Genomic DNA, 19,502 nt, shown 5'->3' with positions numbered 1-19,502 from the left:
TTGGTCTGGAAAGGCTGCAGTGACGTGCCTGCAGCACTGACATGTTTGGAAGAAGCCAGCATGAACATGAAGGTTGCTCTGCCCTGGAATGACCACGTCCAGAGCTCCGCTCCTTGTAGTCACCTCCTGCTCACAAGCACAGAGCTGGAAGTGCCCTCAGCTCTAATCGCTACCTGTTTGGAGGACCTGCTGGCCAGCACGACCCCTTCGGTAGCCCCCGGGACAGCTGAGTGCTGGTGATGTCTTGGGGCCCTCACCGAAGCCTCGACAGCTGAGGACACCGATGAGGACACCGTCTGGGGCGGGAAGCTGGTAGGTGAACCTGGATTACCCCGTCGCCTCCTGGCCCTTCAGCGCGCCTGACGTGCAGTGAAGCAGCTGAAATGAGAGGAGACAGCTCTGACCTGGGGCAGCGAAGGAGCACGTGCAGACGTGAGAGGCTGCCAGGTCGCAGCTGCCTGCGCTGCGAGCAGCAACCACGTCACGGAGCGCCGGCGGCGAGCTGCCGCCTGATGCCAGGGGAGCCAGTGACTCCATCCCTGGCCCTGCGCTGAGTACCTCAAGGGCAGCTACAGAGGGGCTTCTCCCAGCTCCGGTGTCAGCCCAACAGCAAACACTGGTAGCTCCAGGGTGTAAAGGAGACTGGCGATGCTCTCTGCATGAGCAAAGGCCCTGGATGACTTCCCATGCTCCCTGGCCCAGTGATTATCTCCTATTTTTTTGCCCTGGGAGGAGTTGTCAATATTTCTCTCTGGTCTGATCCTCCACCAGCTCCTTCTTGCGTGTTTCCCTTGCTCTTATCTTTATAATCCTCAGATGCTGGTCTACAGTTTGAGATTGGGAGTCTTGTGAGGCTTAAAATTGTTTTAACTCTTTCTTCCCAAGAGAAGGCTCATTTTAAGTTGTCTGTGTGACAGCACTAACGGTATCCAAACTCCGTTGGATGGCACCCACCTTTCTCCTGTCCTCTCTTAGCTTGGCTCCCCCAGCACCCTGGGATGGGTACAAGAAGGCATCTTTTCTGCTTTCCCTGTTCTTTTCCTTTTGTTTCATCCTCATGGTCCCACCTTTCCCTCACCTTCCTTGTCTCCACCCTAGCTACTTGTTAGGGCCCAGCTCATGGTAGCCATTTCCACCATGGGGAACACTGAGGCAGGTCCAGAGCAGCAGGGGGGCCCACCAGCCCGTCAGGGATCATGGCAGGTGACCTATGGTTTCCCCCAGCTCCCCACCAAGACGTGGCATCCCTGTCCCCTTGTGCTCAGGTGCTGGGGACGCAGGCAGCAGCAGTGGTATAGGGGCTGAGGGCTCGCTGTTCTAATCAAATCTATGTTTCGCTTTCGATAACACAATGCCTTAAGATGCTCATAGCCTGGGATGGGCTACGTTTCTTAGGCTGATAGGTTATTTCTCTTGGGTGGTAGGGGGAGGGTGGGGGGTGGGCATGCAGAGAAGCCATTTTGCAGAAACTGTGTTAATTCAGCAAGTCACTAGTCAAACATTTTATGATTTTATATTTAGTTATTACCCAAACATCTTGAGGTGGTGTTTTTTTCAAGATGAAGCTCTGTTCTGAAAGAGAGAGAGATCCAAAGAATGCAAACAAGATGTTATTTTAAACCTCAGATATCCTCTTTTCTTCAGTCCAAATTTTTAATTTGGTCACCAAACAGAAAAAAAAGAAAGAAATAAATCAGATTTTCACACAGCCTTATTCTGTGAAAGATAAGGTATTAACAGGGGCAAGACAATACTGTGCAACTCACATCCTCACGTCAGTGCATTTCTTTCTAAAAGCACCCACCCAGGACAGATTAAACATATGAACGCTCACAGCACCTCAAACTGGGAATGTGATTAGCAACTGATTTGTGTCTTCTGGTAGCAGGGCAAAGGCAACTTAAGCAGCAAATAAAAGCAGATTCTGTTTGCTAGCTTTGTTATCTGCTCTTCGGCAATCACACCAGCGAGATCTAATAGCAGGGAATTCTGACAATCTCATGTTCATTAAAATATTAATTTTCTTACCAATTATTACATGTAATTTTACGATTGTCTTAGTCCTGCCACATGGAGAGAGTACACTGCCGGCCCCACGACTCCTTTGTCTTGGAGATGACATTTTGCTTGGCTCACCTTCCAATCCTCCTTTCCATCCTTTGTCTGGAGAGAGGAAAGTCCTTCCACGGAGGTGTGTCCCTCAAATCACTTTCAATGCCTGGGTAGAGATTTCTTGACATACTCTTCCCAAGGTCTGGGCTAACATCTAGCCTACAGTGCCCACAAGAAAAAAGGAGGTGGCACAGTGAGCACATATTAACCTGACAGCATTTTGTATTGTTGAACAAAATGAAAACATTTTCAGCATCCTTTTTTAGCCTCCTCATAAAGCACCTAGTACCCTGCATAGATTCTGCCAGCGCGAGCGTACCCACCTGGATAGGAGAGACTTAGTTACAGCAGGACAATTGCTGTGCAGATGTGATTTGAATTCTTTTGCTGCCAATCATCAGAGGCAAAACAAGGGGAATAGCATTTGCGTATCGACATGGGGGATTTTGCAGCATAATGCATAATTCAGTTGGTTAGGTGTGTGATATTTCTCTCCTGACGCTGCTAATTCTCACCAGCAAGACGCCCGCTCACCCTACGCTTTGCTTGTAGCCGCTGCTTCCATCAGGCAGTCCACAAGGATGCAAAAAACATATTAAAGAGCTTACAGTTAAATCAGATCTTCAGAGAAACAGGCGTGCCATGCAATTCCCTCCCACCCCAAACGTGTATTTCATAACAGGGAATGGTATTTGTTAGGAATTTTACATTCACCTCTGCCCGTTAGGTTACTTTGAAGCTGCACAGCCTTTTTCTGGGGGACACACACACTTTCAAATCCCAACACACCGTCAGGAGTACTTGCTCGGCCAGTTCAGTGGTCCCCCCCTTTCAAAAGCATTTGGTTGCTTAAGAGGGCAGCATCTTTGTTCAGATGCCCTGGGAGCCCACCCTGGGAGCCAGCTCACCTGGAGGGAGAGTTAACCTGTATCCTCTGTTGTGTTTGCCTCACCCTGGAGAGAAGCTATGGAAAGTGTTTTCTTTGCTGGAGGAGGAGAGAGGAGGAAAGGAGGAGGAGGAGGAGGGAAATCAATACAGGTATCACTTGTCAAAACATCAGGCACTTGGGAACGCAGGCAGGCTATTGAAAGGTGTTGTTTTGCAGAACTTGATGATTTCAAATTGAATGAGGCACAACTGTGAAATGTGAGAAACAAGGAACTTCCACCAAAAAACCCAAACAAAAAGCCCGCCAAGGCAAACCCCTCCAAAACCACAAAAAAACCCACTGACCTCTGCCTAGGCGAGTACATGGTTCTTCCCAGCTGGGTGACATTCCTCCTCAGCACACGGGAAACCCAAGAGATTTTTGTCCAACAAGCCTCAAGGACTAAGCTCCATCAAACCCCCAAAATACCAAGAAGATGGGTATAGGACACTGTTGTGATGGAGTGCTGCCAGGAAAACCTGCCTTGCTCTCTGCTCCCCACCAGTCAAGGCTCAGGGGCATTAGAGTACATTACGCCTGTATCATGCCAGCTGCCTCTGCTTGCAGGTGATGCGGGGAGGCTACATGATGTGCCCAAGGCCACCTGCCCTCAGGTGTCCATGGCTACTGCTTGGTCCCCCTGTTATCACTTAGCTCTTGATATTTTGCTTTCACCCCCAGGGAGACAAGGGCTGCTACGACACTCCTCATGCAAGGCCAAGTGCTTGTCACCAGCCACACTGGATATGTCCCCAGGACCTGTGAAGGACAAGCTGTCCTCTTCCCCTGCCTCAGGCCGGGTGTTGCCCTGGCCCTGCCTCTGGCTCTGGTGCCTGGTGTGCCCCGTGCAGCTCAGCTCTGCCACTGTGATTTAAGGGAGCCGGCGCGTGCTCTGCTACCTTCAGTCACCACGTAGCATACTGTGGCTGACATGAGCAATAAGGGACCGGCCTGAAAGCTAGTGCATTATAAATGATTTATTGGTCTAATAAAGAGCCTCAAATTATCCACCACCTCCTTCCTTCCCCCCCCTTGCCCCAAGGACCAATACAGCTACTGTACAAACATTTTCTACCTCACATTATGTAATGTCACAGAGAAGAAAAACAAGTATACAGCCCCCCGGAGAGCCACCCGGCTGGCAGGCCCCCCCCATCCCCATCAGCACGCTGGTAGGCAGCAGCCTTGGATGCTGCAGCACAGGCACCACCACTGCCATGCAGCCAGGGCAGAAACAGATTACTCCACCCTCAGTCATGGGAACCGTTTTGCTACTCTTCTCTTCCCTTCCCATTTGTAGCACCTCTTGGCTCCATCATCCCAGAGAAAATAGGAGTGACCTGATGTCTCCTCACAGCCTTGTTGCTCCCTTCAGGCTGCCAGCAGCCAGGGGTGTCCTCTCCTGCCTCTTGGCAGGGATGGGGCTCGACGGACTTGACCCATGCAGGGATAGGCCTCTTGGTCCCAAGGGTTCGTAGCCCCAGAGCTGACAAGAGCTCTGCTGTGCTGGAGCAGCGGCCAGGCCAGTGACAGAAACACCTCATTCATTTTAGGAATGGAGTATTTTGCCCCCCAAAGCAGGAGCCCCGGTAGCTCATCCAGCTTCCTACTCACCATCCTCATCTCTAACCCATATACTTACTTCAGCACCATCCTTTTCACAGCAGTCGATACAAATCTCTGGTTGATAAAATCTGGGAGCTTGTTATCTGCCATTATACATGTAGCTTTTCTGTTTGGCTCCTCAGGGGCCCTCCCTCCTCTACCCTTTAGCCTAACCTCCCACATGCCCTCACGACAAATACTCCAGGCTGAGCCCTTTCTCGGGACACGTAGCTACGTGAGCCATACTGCGTGCTGAGAGCGCAGGGTCTTCCCTGCCCCACGGTTCAGGCCCACAAGTCCTGCCCCTCTTTTCCATCTCACTTGAACAAGTCACGACTCCTCATCATACCCAGAGCAGGAGTAACAAATTAACCTACTTTAGATGGCTTGCAGGCCTTAACAAGTAACTGTTGTTAAAGGGCTCGCGGAGTCTCGGAAAGTGGCAATGTAAAACAGCAGAACATGATCATCCTCATCATCATCTCCTATTATCCTGAAATCGTGAGGTCAGGTGAGGTGAACTGAAGACAAAAAAACCCAGTCTTAAGTATTCAACATCAAATTATATGAAGTGTGACCAAGGAAAAAGACCAAAAAAAAAAATAAAAGAGAAGAAAAAGAAAAGCTACAGCTGAAGTTGTCCTTCTGGGCAGTTTGGCTTCAGTGTGTGACAGGAGACCCATGGCTGCAAGGTTCCCTGCTTGTCTCTGCATTTGTAAGGGAGCACAGGACCTCACCAGGGTGACGTGGGCATCACAGGGCCCCCCACAACTACCAGGGCCCTCACCAGGGCTGGCAGCATCCTGGACACACCTGAGTCCAGGAGGTCTTAAGTGACACTGGGTCCCAAAAATGCAGTTCACCAGGCAGGGGAAAAAAAAACAAAAAAGAGTGGGGGGCAATGCAGATACCTGGGAAGGGAGAGACACCTATCTGGGGCCTGAATTGCTGGGTCAGGGTAAACAAGAGAACAAAAATTCTAGGAATGATGTTATAAAATGTGCATTTTGGGTACTTGCATTCCTCACAAGACTGACCTATTTGTAAGTGGAGGGGCTTTAGCCCCTGGGGAAAAAATAAACACTTATAGGAAACAGGGACCATAGGGACCACAGTGACCCAAGGTCTCTGTTACATGCACCCTGTGAGTGCCCAGGCAGCCCCAGGCTACCGCACCCAACTGTCCCCATGGCTAACAGTCCTCTCTTAGCTTTATCCTAAAGGCACACTGCTATGCCTCAGCCCATGGTAGAGGTGAGCGAGGCAAGTGGGGCTGCCCTGAGGGAGGAAATACCATCAAAGAGGGGACTTAAAAGCCTTCACCCTGTTGCCTCTAAGAGACCCAGCCCTCCCTCTCGATTACCACGCTTGGTGCAAGGGCGTGCATGTGGGGGGGACACCTTGTTTCCAGACATCTTGGTAACAGCAGATCTCTATATATAGTTTGTTTCTTCATGTTTTTTCTCCATTTGAATGGGAAGATGGCCAAGATGCATCTTACCAGTCACAGTACTTTACGACTTCTGATGGTACTGATGGGCAGATCCCAGAACTGAATTGCCCAGCCTGGGGGAAGAGAGGACCACAAAAAAGGCCATGGCTGAGCAGCTCCCCTCCCCTGGGGTCACGGTCTTCCCACCAGTAATGGGTGTCAGCCAAATCTCAGGAGAGGCATTCCAGCTTATGCCTCTCCCTGCCTTCCCAGACACCCAGCCTTAACCTGCTGACACACCACCCGAGCACCTCATCCCTGGCACGTGGCTGCTCGAGCCTACATGCACAATATCTCTTTTACTAGTAATTTAAATGATTTTCACCCCATCCTTTTAGTCTGAACTCAAAGGGTCCCATTTAATCATGCACAACGAAACAGAGCAGAAGCCCACTTCCCCTTGCTGGGAGGCTTCGGTGTGATGGGTTTGGGTGGCAGTGGAAGGAGATGCAGTTTCATTTTCTGGTTCTCTCCTACCCACTCCTCAAAGCACTCGATTCTTTTCCAGAGTGGAAAGACACTTACATCCACGCACTTTCCAAAAACCTCTCCCCCGGGTATCTGAGACAAGAGGGAATCTACACCTCCCCAGCTCCCACGTCTCATCTCTTTCACCAGAGAGATGCTAACTCCTACCTCCATCAGCTCATCTCTCACAATGTCAGACCCGCTCATTGGTGCCTTCTGCCTTGTTGTCCCTCACACTGGAGAAGACTTCCCATAAACATTTGAAAAACTGCTCCCTCCTGCTCCCCTAAATCCCTACTATAGCACACCTGAGGGCCACAAAATACTTCACAAGCCCCAGGCTGCTCCTGTGCTGAGGCTACCACATATCACAGAATCAAAGAATCACAAGGTTGGAAAAGGCCTTTTAAGATCAAGTCCAACCATTCCAATCCTAAGCTAAATCATATCCCTAAGTACCTCATCTACCCTTTTTTTAAACACATCCAGGGATGGTGACTCAACCACCTCACTGGGCAGCCTGTTCCAGGCCCCAAGAACTCTTTCAGCAAAAATTTCTTTTCTAATATCTACTCTGAACCTGCCCTGGCACAGCTTCATGCCATTTCCCCTTGTTCTATCTCCTGTCACCTGGCTGAAGAGACCATCGCCCACCTCTCTACAACCTCCCTTCAGGTAGTTGTAGGCGGTGATATCACACTGACCAGCACAGTTCTCTTGCCCTCTTAAGCTTCTTCCTCCTCCTCCTCTGCCTGGATGCCCCCCTTACCTCTCTCATTTACTCTGTAGGCACTCCATGTCAGGAAACTTCTTCTCAGGTTCTGATTCTACTGTACCTTGCAGAAATAGTCCGGTTTCGTGTTCTGAAATACAAATGGACCCAAAGGCACCAGACAAACACTGGACCTGTGAGTGGCATTTCCAACAGAGGGTCTTGGCACATCTATTGGCCCAAGAAGCCTTTGTACTGGTTATTGCACACAAATGGGAAGGTTTACCTGAGGACACATCTATCTGCTTTTACCTCCTCCATATGATCCTTCCCAAGCATTTCCTACTAGTCCCTGACAGTACACCACATCTAGCACAAGATGCTGGCTCAGTGGATCCCAGTACATTGATTTGCATGTTCCTTTTAAGTGGGGCTGTAACAAACTGGAAAGGGAGGAGGAGAAGCCTGATTATAAATAATTGCCTACACCTGTCTGCTCCCTTCTGAGGTCTTCTGCTGATCTATACTGAACAGATGGGAGAAGGCTCCACTTCCCTAAAGCTGTAACCGGAGACTTCGGTGGCCAAAGGGCAAAATTTTAGGATGCTAATTTCTCTTAGTCTACCCCTGTCTCTCAAGGACAGATGCTCCTATGGGAGGCACTGAGACTCCAAAGCATAATTTCTTAGTACTTTCTCCCTGTCAGCCAAGCCAGAGCAACTGCTAAAAGTAACAGAGAGAAGTGGAATATAAAAATGCTACCAAATGAAACCACTTAATTCTGTATACTCATCAGCGCAGTGTAAAGGGCTGGGCCTGAAGAGCAGAGGATCGGGATCTGGGACTCCAGCACAGCAGGGTGTTTCCACTAACAGTCATAAACTCCTGGGAATCACTTGGGAGGTGGGTCTCCACATGTGATACTAGCATGATAACAATCTCAGCCAGATGTTTTGCTAAGCCTCCATGCAACCAGCCCTGCGAGATGGCTCACAGAGTGGTAGGAGTGCTTGACCAAAGCCCAAGAAGAGCCCAGGGGGGTGGTGTGGCTCACAGCACCCATAGCTCTCATGTCAGGTTTCCTGCTGACTCCAGTCTACATATTAGCACTGGGGAGGCCCTCTCTGCTCTCCCACACTTCCCCCTACCCTTCATAGCCACCACTGCCAGCCCTTGGTGTACATCAGCAGCCCCCTTCACACCCCTCATGAAGATCTAGCTTTCAAAAAAAAAGAGAATAGAAGATTTTAACCCAAAGTCAATTTAGATTACGTCAGCATGCACTACTGCTCTTTAAACAGGCACTTAGTTACACCACATACCCTCACCTGTATGCAGGTACTGGGAGGCATGTTATCCCCCCATGGTTACCCCAGACTCCACGGTGGCAGCACGGGGCCATCCATCCACACATGGTCCCCATCACGGGGCCACATTACAACCGTGTACATGTGGAGCAACCCTGGGAGCCAGCACAGCAAGCCCGGTGCCGAAAGGCACGCTGGCCCCAGCGACAACTGGCTCATTGGTCACCTCCTTGACACCTCCTATCTCAATGCTCACGCTCCTTGGGCGGTATGAAACTTGCTATGGCTGGATTGGGGTTGCTGAGGAGCTGGCACAAGTGCTGGTGATGTTTTATTATTACTGTTATTTATCATTATTTGCATTACAATAGCGCCCTGGGGCCTCCATTAGGATTAGGATGCTGTTGTCCTGGGTGCAGGGCAATATTTAGCCAGACACTGGCAGCTGGGAACAAGGTGCATGTTTAAACTCCCTTGGAAAAGTGCTGCTGTGAATACAAAAGAGTCTCTAGCCCAGTGGGTCTTAGTCTTTTCTACTGTCTTAACACTCCCACTGCTCAACGTGGCACCTCCCGAGATCCACCAGCCTTAGGAAAGGCTTAGAGGCCAAGCAGGAGTGCTTTTATTTCTGATTAATGGAGAATCCTGGCCATTCCCTCACCACTCCCAGGATTAAAAGGCAGTGCAGAAACCGAGGAAACACATCATAAAGCCTATCAGGAGCACCAAACCTGGACTGGCAGCACCTCTCTGCCCTGGCACTGCAGAAGGTGGGTGCAGCTGGTGGGGAACAGCTTTTCTCTTGCAGGTCGGTCCATGGGCTTCCAGTCAAACTGCTCATCTCTCAGCACAGACACGGGGAAAGAGAAGAGTGTAGAGAGAGTGTGATCTGCTCTGGCTGCTGCCTGTCTGTTGTAGTTTTGCGTGGTGGGGTTCTGGTGGAGAAGGGGGAGGCTGCAGGGGTGGCTTCTGCAAGAAGCAGCTGGAAGCTTTCCCCAGGCTCAGGAAACACCAGCTGGGCTCAAGGCCGGACCTGCTGCTGACCAAGGCCGAGCCCATCAGTGGTGATCACGGCGCCTCTGGGAATCACATTGAGGAGAAAAAACCCACAAGCAGCTGCCTTTTGCCACCAGAGATGGGAGTGAGGAGATGTAAGGAACTGTGCAGGCCCCAAGGTCAGTGAAGGGGGGAAGGAAGCGCCTCAGGTGCTGGAGAGAGAGATTCCCCTGCAGCCCAAGGAGAAACCCGTGGTGGAGCGGGTGTTCCCCTGCAGCCCATGGAAGATGACAGGAATCAGAGACCCCACCTGCAGCCTGTGGAGAGGTCCCACACTGGAGGAGGTGGAGACATAGAAGATACTGTGACCCACGTTGGAGCAAGCCTCTGGCAGCAGATCTGTCCAGCTGAAAAGGGGAGTGATAGGGCAGCTTTGATGGGCGCCTGGCATGCAGCCACAGTGAAACCACCATACCACCTCCTGAGTCTCCACGTGGGTTGTACGGACAAAGCTGAAGCCAGAAGAGCTTGGCAGTTGTTCTCTTTTCCACCAAGCAAACACCCCAAAGACCCAGGAGCTCCTATGGCATAATGTGGCAGACATCTAATGGCACAGAGCAGTGCCAGGCAACAGCTTCAGAAATGCAGTAACGATTGCCCTGGTACATTATGACCACTTCTTGCTATTTATTCAGCTCCATTAGCATTTGTTAGAGCAAATGGAAACTGGTCATTGTCCCAAGGAATGCAGTCTCTTTCAGTTGTCAGGCCATAAAAATTCAAAGTGTGGGATATGGGGAGAAGAGCTGAAATCTCAGTGGAGGGAGTGAGGAGATCTGGTGTAATGCAAATGTCATTACACACGTTAAATCTGACTAAGACATCAGGCTGAAAACCACTGTGCTCCAGATGTTGACAAGAGAGTCTCTGGTGACCATGTCTCATTTGGGTCATCGTGTCTCCAGCTGTACACCATTACAGCCTTCATTTAGTCAGCAGCACCACCACTCCTCACAGTTGACCGGACTTCAGCTGGGTGCAGAGCAGAACAGAGAAGTCTCTGGCTCCTGTGGGACAACTGCAGCAACAAGCAATTCAGCATCTGCCTCCCACCCAAATGCTGAACCTGGCCATTAAAAGATCTGCTGAAATCATACCAATGGAAGATAAGGGGTTGAACCTGGCAATGACTTTTCAGATGGCTTCCCAGTCGCAGTCAGACTAACGCTCGCAGTGTGAGTGTCCTGCAGCTGCTCCAGAGCCAGTCAAAGTGGTCAGGGTGGACCTAGCGGGGCTGGACATCTTGCTTGTCTCTGCACCAGAGCTGCTCAATGCCCTCTGTCCCTTGGCTTTGAGAGCCAGGTAACTTCTGTGATCAGCTGCCACGGGCAATGCTCTCTGCATTTTCCTCCTTCACTTGTAGGTCTCCTCCCTACCTTCAGGACCATCAAGTGAACACAGCCTTCCCTGCAGGAGAGAGCCCCACCTAGAAACCCCATGCTGCATTCATGCCCTCAGATAAAAGATCATTTAGAATGCTCAGTGCTGAAGAGTAGTCAAGTAAAAAGCCTCCCCACAAGGCTCACTCCGCAGTAAATTTATCAGCAATGGACTTCCTACATAACAGAGGTGGAAGAGGGCAACTTACTGGTATATGGGGAGAGACAGGTTTCCACTGCTCCATCAGCTGGCAAACCTCAGTGGGGACTGTGCCTCCAGCATGCAACAAGCCTGGCTCAGCATGGAGTAAGTGAATCTTGCTGTATTTAAAGAGACGGTCTCAAGGGTTCCCTTTTAATCTCATCTCTGTTTGCAATTCCCCCTTCTGAGCCCATGAGCAGCATTTCTTTCCCCTTCAAGTACTACTCTGCTCTGTTCAATTTTCTCTTCATCCCTCCCTGCCCTCTCCTTCCCTCTGCTATCCCCATCCCCATGTTTCTTTAATGGAGCTTGAAATTATAATACGGTGATTCCGCTTCCTTTCATGTCTGCCGAGAGTCAGCGGCACAAGCCTGCAAACAGGGCTCACTGGCTTTCCACAGCATCCTCTCTGCTCCCACTGTGAGGATGGGGATCTTCTTCCTGTCACAAGGGGCAAAGGAGAGGGACTTCCCCAGGAGCTCTCCATGGTTGGCCATGGCCCACTGTGCAGTCATGGGACACAATACACCAGGTCCAGAGCACGTTACTCCTCACTGGGCACACACATGTGGATTTTTCTAGGGGGTGTTTGAGCTGAAGGGCCAGAGAGGTGCCAGGGAATGTTCCCGCTGGAGTCTCAGCCATCCCTCTCCTTCTCAAAGCCTCATGCGCTGGCTGTGCCCGGCTGGGACGCACCCAAAGCTGATGCCTAGACTTGTCTTCTGAAGAGGTGTCAGGTACCCATCAGGGACTGACTTGTACCTCAAAGATTTGCCTCCTGAAACCCTAACCTCTGTAGGTTACACACAAGTTGCAGCCTACGTTTCTTTCTTTGTAGTACAACGGCAAAGCTGTGAAGTCATAAGGAAACTTCCTTCTTGTCCCCCTGATGCCCGTGTCTGCCCTCTGATGCCTCTCACTCTCTGCCCTGCCCTGGTTCTCATTTGTTTGGCTTTCACACCAACAGATGTACAACCCCACGTTTACTCTTCTCACTTCTGCTCCCTGCTGCCTGGACCTCACACTCTCATCCCCAGCTAGCCTCAGTGCCTTGCCACTTTCCCTCTCCCACCAGGACAGCAAGCTCTGTGAAAGGAACATCTGCTAAACACCCTCTCTGCCACCAGCCTAGTCTGGCTCTGCTCTTTCTTTTCTTCCAAGCTATGTTCCTCCTCCTGAATTGAGAATTTCCTGTGCTGCCAACCCTTTGCTGTCTTTCATTCACCAGTCTCCAGGTGCTCCAGCATCAAGGGCACAGTGTTGACACTCTCCTAGAAGAAAGAGTGTGCTGTCCAGCTCCTACCAGTAATTCCTGCTTGTCTTCACCCTTTCTAGATAGGAGTGTTGTCTTGGCTTGATTGTGTCACCTTCTTTCCCACCTGCTTCTCTGCTCAGCCCTTCTCTTCCCTTTCTCCTCAGTGCTCATACTTCCTTACTGCAGGCTGGTTCACAACCTGCACTGTAGAAACCCACACCACCTCCTTCCTTTGTACTTCACCCCGCTTACCAGACCATTCTGTCTCTTGCATCTTCTTCACCCACAGTCTGTTTGCTGCTCTCAACCCCTTCCACTGCAGCATCCATGCTCTCGTTTCCCCTCCCACGGGATGTAGAGGGGGGTTTCAGGGTACAAATGCACCACATCCCACCCCACTCCTCCCCAAATCGTGGAGGTGTGCTGGTCTCTGCCGGTGCTCAGTACTGGGTGCTCTTGTGGTTTGGTGGCAGGCAGCGTGCTCTGTTCAGGAGCACTCCCCTGCAGCCCAACACCCCCATCTCACCCTGGGATGAATGCCAATGATTAGCAGTAACGACTTCTGCCCAATTCCCCTTTACCTCCAATGGCAGCGATGTCTGTCAGCAGGCAGTTAGCCTTTCCCTGCGCGCAGCCGGCGGGAACAAAGAGGCATTATGTGGATACGTGCGCGCGTGAGGTGACCGCTACCTTGAGGACTTCCAGAGTCAAACAGCATGAATTTTTATGGCTCCAGCCTGAAAGCCGGGCTGCCTGCGAGCGAACGGGCGCAGGTCCCCCGTGGGTCAGCTGCAGGCTGCTGAGCCGTGAGCTACGCGTGCCCGTGCGGCGGGAGGGATGCAGGGAGGGAAGGCATAGGTGCCCAGTAGGGAATGTCACCCGTCAGGCCGTTGGCGCGGCTGGGGCCACACGGGGAGTAACGAGCCTGTCCGTGGGTACCGTGCCACTACCCACAGCAGAGACCACGGCGGTGTGCGAATGCCAGCGCGCGCACGTGCTCGGAGCAGCCTGGACGTGTCTTCTGGCCTTTCAGGTTAATTGATTCAGGAAGTAGTTAGGCTTTTCCTCCATTAGCGAGGCAAACCGTTCCTCCCTGGAGCTCACCCAGGGACACTTTCCAGTAACTCTTCAGATAGCAATAAATGATGCATGAGCTAAAGATACTATGTCAATACAGAGAGGTTGTATAATAAACAGGAATTACATGAAGGGAAGGGGAAATAAAATCCCTAATTCAATTCATAAAAGTTAAATCCTCTGTATAAAAGCTAGAAAGCTGGACGCTTTTGAAGAACTGGCCATTTTTCAGAAGCATCAGTAATCTACCTCATCTGCCATTTCTTAAAAATCCTGTATAATGGTAGCTCAGCCAAGGCAAGACTTCACTATTGGCACTGTACAGGAATGTGAGCAGTATCACCTTGGACAGACTCAGGGCTCCATAGCATCCCTTACCATTTCCTGCGTGCCAGAAGCCACTGATAGGTGCACCTGCTGGCAAAGGCAATAAGAGCAAGAGCTGATCATGCCCCCATGCAGGAAGAAGCCATCACAACACACATGCCAGGCTATTCCTGGTCCCCAGAATACGCCCTAAAGAGGTGAGTTTGCTACGTGCACTCAGGATTTCCAGGCCTATGGCAACTGTACCACAAGTCTGGGCCAAAACCAGTCCCAAACCAACACACAATTACCAAACATGCCCTCAGGACACAGCAGAGCCACGGCAGATATGTCTATAGTCACAGCCTGTGTGCCTCTCTGGCTCCCTTACACTACAAAATGGCAATATGCAGAAATCCAGGGATGGGGGATGGTGGTTATGCTATACCAGGAACAGAAAGGTTAAACTATCAAAAAGTACCTCTTGTTCCCTTCTCCAGACTCATGCAGAGCCCCTCTCTGCAGGGGGACACAAAAGAAAGCGTGAGGGGAAATCATACGTATTTACTAGTCCCTCTGGAACAGTAATCCTAAGGCCCAGCAGATCAAAACCCTCACTTCACAGTATTTTAATTGCAGGTAGAGTTGTTTTAATGTAGAGCGACTAAATGGCTGCTGGACGCCAAGGTCATGTTTGCATGAAATAGGTTCTCTGCTCTGGAGGACTGTCCTTGCTGCAGGGCACATGTTGCTTCACACACACAAGTGTCAACTTCTGCAGCCTTGGTGCAATCCAGGGATGGAGTGATGGAGGGGGGAAAGGGAGTCCCTGTCCCTCAGAAAGCCTGCAGGGCCACAGACTGAAGAGTTTCTTCAGTCTCCAAGGGAGGTTTCACGTGCAAGCTCAGCTTGCCTGCAAAACAGAAGGAAACCCTCCTGCCACTTCTTACTACACTTCTTTGCCTCTGCTGAAAAGGCAGCCCTGCCCCTGCAGACCTCAAGACATCTGCCAGAGCAATGTCAAGAAGGAATTAGTTATGGTGACAGTAATTCTCACCACCATATGGTGGTCCGACCTGCTCAGGAAGGGAGAACACCTCTGTTTTCGCACCTTTCCTTTGCCCCAGGAGAAGCTTCATTTCAGCATAGTTCATGACAGGGTGACAATAAGTCTGGAGCCTGTCCTTGCACACAGCTCCTCTTCTTCACCCCTTAACGTCAGGCTGCTGCTTTCTGGCCCACTGGGATTCCTGAACACCCCACTCAGGAGGAGAGCACAGTAGGCCAGCGGCTCACTCCCTTTTGCAGTCCCTGCCTAGAAGGAACTTGCCTTGCCATTGCACTCACCTTCCTCTACCTCTCTCCTCCACTGTTGTAGCAACAACTCTCCCCTGCTGTCCTCTCCCAGAAGGAAGTGGGGGAGTCCACATGGCTTGAACCTCATCTCCTTCTCAGCAAGCCTGAAAGAGAGGTGGAACTAGATGACCTTTGAGGTCCCTTCCAACCCAAAGCATTCTATGATTAGATTTCTAATAAATCTTTGCTGTGGCTTGGGATGCACTCCCAGGTCTGTGGTGATGGACTAGCCTCTGATAACATGGCTGGTCTTTGCCTGAGCAATCCATCTCAGGGAGTGGGAGAGAAATTTCTGGCTGCTTTAGTTGTACAGCGACACTGTTTCCTTAAAACCATCCTAAAATTTGGAAGATCAGGAAGGTTATTCTTCTCCTATGACACTTTCTCCCCCACACTAAAAAGCCTACAGTGGTTTTGCTATAACTTTCCTGTGCTCTAGCTAGCCCAAGATACCCCTCCTAATGTATTCCTCCCTGGCCTCTTATACCCTGCAGCAAAGGCTGTCTGAGCAAGAAGCCATGTTTTCTGTTGCATTTAACAGCCCTAGGAGTTTATTTCCATGAGTTTGTCCAAACGCTTTTTGAACCATGTAAACATAAGCTCGTAGCATACTGTAGCAAGGAGTTCTGTAGGTTAATTGCATCTTGTATTAGGAATTGCTCCCTGTAGCTTTGAACATCCAGCCAGCTTTGGCTGGTGTCCCTTTATCCTTATAGGACAACAGCTAGGGAATGGATGCTCCTTGCTTCCCCTCTCTGTGCTGCTTTTGATTTCATAGACTTCTATGAAAAACTATTCAGCAAATTCTCAGCTGAAGAATTCAAGCCCTTCTCAGGCAGTGTGCATTGATTTATGTCAACTGGGGTCCTGGCCCTCTCTCCTCGCTGAAAATGCAGGATGACCTCTGAAGGTAAGCTTTGTGAAAACACTTTGTGTAGTGAAGGTCACTGTGCAGCTCAGGCATCTTCTGTTCCTGCAACACAAACACTGCTACAGTTTTCAGCTCAAAAATGTCTTTTCCAGACAAAACCAGCAAGACAAAGCAGGCATGAGTCTGCTGACCAACATTTGTTACAGAGAAATTTGTTCCATGGCATTGAAGGGGTGTTTCGAATGAGATGTTCGGAGTAGCTCAGGCTTAATACAGCTTTACATCATTAACAGTTAATGTTGAGCCCGAACAGTGGAGTAAGCCGTACTTATTGCTAGTCAGATAGTCTGCAATGGCCAAGGATAAAATAATCACTAAAGGCAAGAGGAGATTAAAGTGAGGTGACAATGTCTGAGTGCTCGTTTTTCTAAAAACTGTAGATTTACTTGGCAGTGCTCACGGTACGTTTATTCACTAATACTCACAAGAGGAAGGATGATCCTCTTCCTTCACCAACCTGTTTAGAGAAAGCCATCTCCTTTCTTTAACCTCAGGTGACTGTGGGCACGTGAAGCATTGGGCACACGTCAGGAAGGGACTAGCCTTCTGCTTCACGGTAGTACTAGGGCTCCGGGACACAGAGGTTCATTTCCCACCAAGGGCACGACTTCCCAGTCTTCTGCAACCCCCGAGGGAAGAGAGAGCGACCCACAGCAAAAACAGAAGACAAGCAAGAAGGAAGCAGTGTTGTAGATCCCTCCTAGTGCTGCAAGCTCGTTGGACATAGTGCCACAAGCCCCTCACCTGGGAGACCCTCACCAGGCCACTGCAGAGTCATTTGTGAGGTAGGGTGTCCCCATGAACCTCCCCCGAAGCATGACTCCTAACACAAACCTGCTCTAGATGAATTCATGTGGCCCTGAGGCGTCACAGTAAGAATAGGAGATGCTGTATTATTGATGCTGCAGCTTGCCTTTGTTCTCCAGGGTGAAACCACAAGGCCTGGTTCTGCCCTCCTCATGCCCCAGCACTGCAGCAGAGAAAATCAAGTTCCTGAGGCTACCGGCTCGTGTGAGGTAAACCAAGAGCTGCTTCCCCTGCTACTGGCTGCTCTGCTGTGGGATGCCCACACTGCTGGAGAAGTACCAGGGTACCCACACTGCTGGAGAGGAGGTTACTCCAGGTACCAGGCCGGGGTCAATCTGCAGTGCCAGCAGCAGACAGAGGGCCCTTAACTCACAGGTGAAAACTGGCATGATTTTGGATTAAAGCAGTCTCAGAGCATGGCAGGTTTCCTTGCTAACGAGGACAGCCACATGCTTAAACAACCACCTTTTCTCACAACAGTCCTTACTTAGAAAAGGAAAAGGAAACCCAGAGAACACAAAGCCTGCTGACTGTTAGTGCCCGTGCTCCTCACCCACCTCCAGAAGCCACCACAGTATCTGGCCTCCACACGTGGACAGACCGTACCGCGCCTCACCACCTGTGGTCAAGCAGCACTTTTTCATGCCAGAAGAAAGATGTGGGAGGGGAAGCAGCCCTTGTGCTGCACTTGCAATCACAGCTTAGCCAGCCAACTACGCAAACCCCGGTCTCAGAAATAGCGATGGCACCCTGCAGCATGGCTAACGCTGGGGAAGGCAGCCAGAGCATCCGGAGTGCAGCTGGGGCTTCATCCCTCCAAGCTGGAGAACCCACTGAAACCAATCCAGATGCTTGCATCAGAGAGCACAGACAAAAGCCTACCTGCAAGTGTGTCTGGGGAAGGAAATGAGACACGGACTGCCTCCACCTGGCTCTGTTTGCCACAGGGGATCTGTCCCCCGAGTCCCCTGCGTAGGGGTGATATCCTTGCTTATGAACTACAGGCTGTTCACAGCAACATTTCCTGGTGCTGCCCAGTGTTTCCAAAGGCAGTCTCCAGTTCAGGGCAATTCATCTGCAAGGGATGCATTTATTTTTTGAGAGCTACCAAGCAGTTCTCTGTCCTCTCTCAGGAATGTAATAAACTTGGATCTTTAGTGCGCTTCGAAGTGGCCCTGGAAAGACAGAGCCCAGTTTTGGCAGTGTGTGATGTCATGCCAAAAAAAGACTGAGGCTCTTGATAGGGATGCAGAGAGACACCTGCTCTCCTAGGCAGGTGGGTATTTGGGCTGGATTGGCACTGTCTGATCGACACTAGAAATAGAAACTCTTGCTTAGTCCCTGTGGTCAAAACATCTGCTTCACACCTCTTGGCCCTGGGACCTTGAGCCCAAATTCAAGTGCAACTCTCAAAGGCAACATAGACCCAAACACCTCTAAAAGGGGTAGGCAGAACTAGGATTTCTGCATGTATAGGGCATACACCACAATATTTTTTATTTTATTTTATCTTACATGTGAGAATTCCAGCAGGAGGACATTTGTATGTGCCCCTGCTTCTGTGATAGTTGCTTGCTCTCCAGCTTTACCCCTTGGGTGATCCCGAGATGTAACACACAACTGGGCTACAAAGTTCACACAACAAGGGATCTCCTCTACCTGAAAAGACTTACACTGAGGCCCCTTTACCCCTTCACCAAAGTAAGTGGTGAAACCAAAGTGCTGCTGTTACCTCCTTCAGCTTTCATCCCTAAATAAGAACCTGACCAGGCACTAATTCTGGTGTGAGAGGCCTTTTTTTTTTTTTTTAACTTTTTAAACTGTTTTTTAGCTTCTCCAGCTTGTGAAGGGATTTTTAAATAATTAGGCTCTAGTTTGACATTTACAAGGCTGCCCCAAAACTTACCTCTTCTAACACATTTGCCCCTCTCTGGGGGGTTCCTCTATGCCCCATTCGCAGACAGGGTCTTCTGATCTGGTCCTTGCTGTGGTGGATTTCTTGATGTCTGCTGCCTCTCAGAAGAGCCTCTGACCTGTTTCACCAACTGTCCAGCCCTCCTAAAATTTCAACAACATGAGTCTATTCTTCCTTCCTTCCTTCCCTTCCCTTTCCTTTCCAGGGACTTGAACCCACCAGGGGGACACAGGTGGATTGAGAGATGCCATATACACTAAAATTCTGGGAAGCCCACAGTGCCCTTGAAGGGTTGGAGAACCAGGACCTCCTGAGCTCCATCCCCCACTCACGTCCATCTTCATGTACCTTTTAGTTGAACACTTGGATCCCCCATCAGATGCCAAGGCAGTGATTGAAAGCTGCTTGGCATTACTGCTGTTATTGTTTCACACTGTCTTCCTTGGTGGTGCATTAGATCTCATGCTGAACAAATGCCTTAATGCCTTGGTGCCTGCCAAGGCTGACTTTCCCGCCCCACAGCCCCCTGCCAGCACTGGATTTCAGGGTGCCAGCTGCCACTCGCTCCGTGCCCTTCCTGCCGAGACGCAGGCG

This window comes from Gallinula chloropus (genome assembly GCF_964237585.1).
Source record: "Gallinula chloropus genome assembly, chromosome: 1".
Classification (NCBI taxonomy): Eukaryota; Metazoa; Chordata; class Aves; order Gruiformes; family Rallidae; genus Gallinula; species Gallinula chloropus.
The sequence above is the reverse complement of the archived record's forward strand: the minus strand, read 5'-3'. Positions refer to the sequence as shown.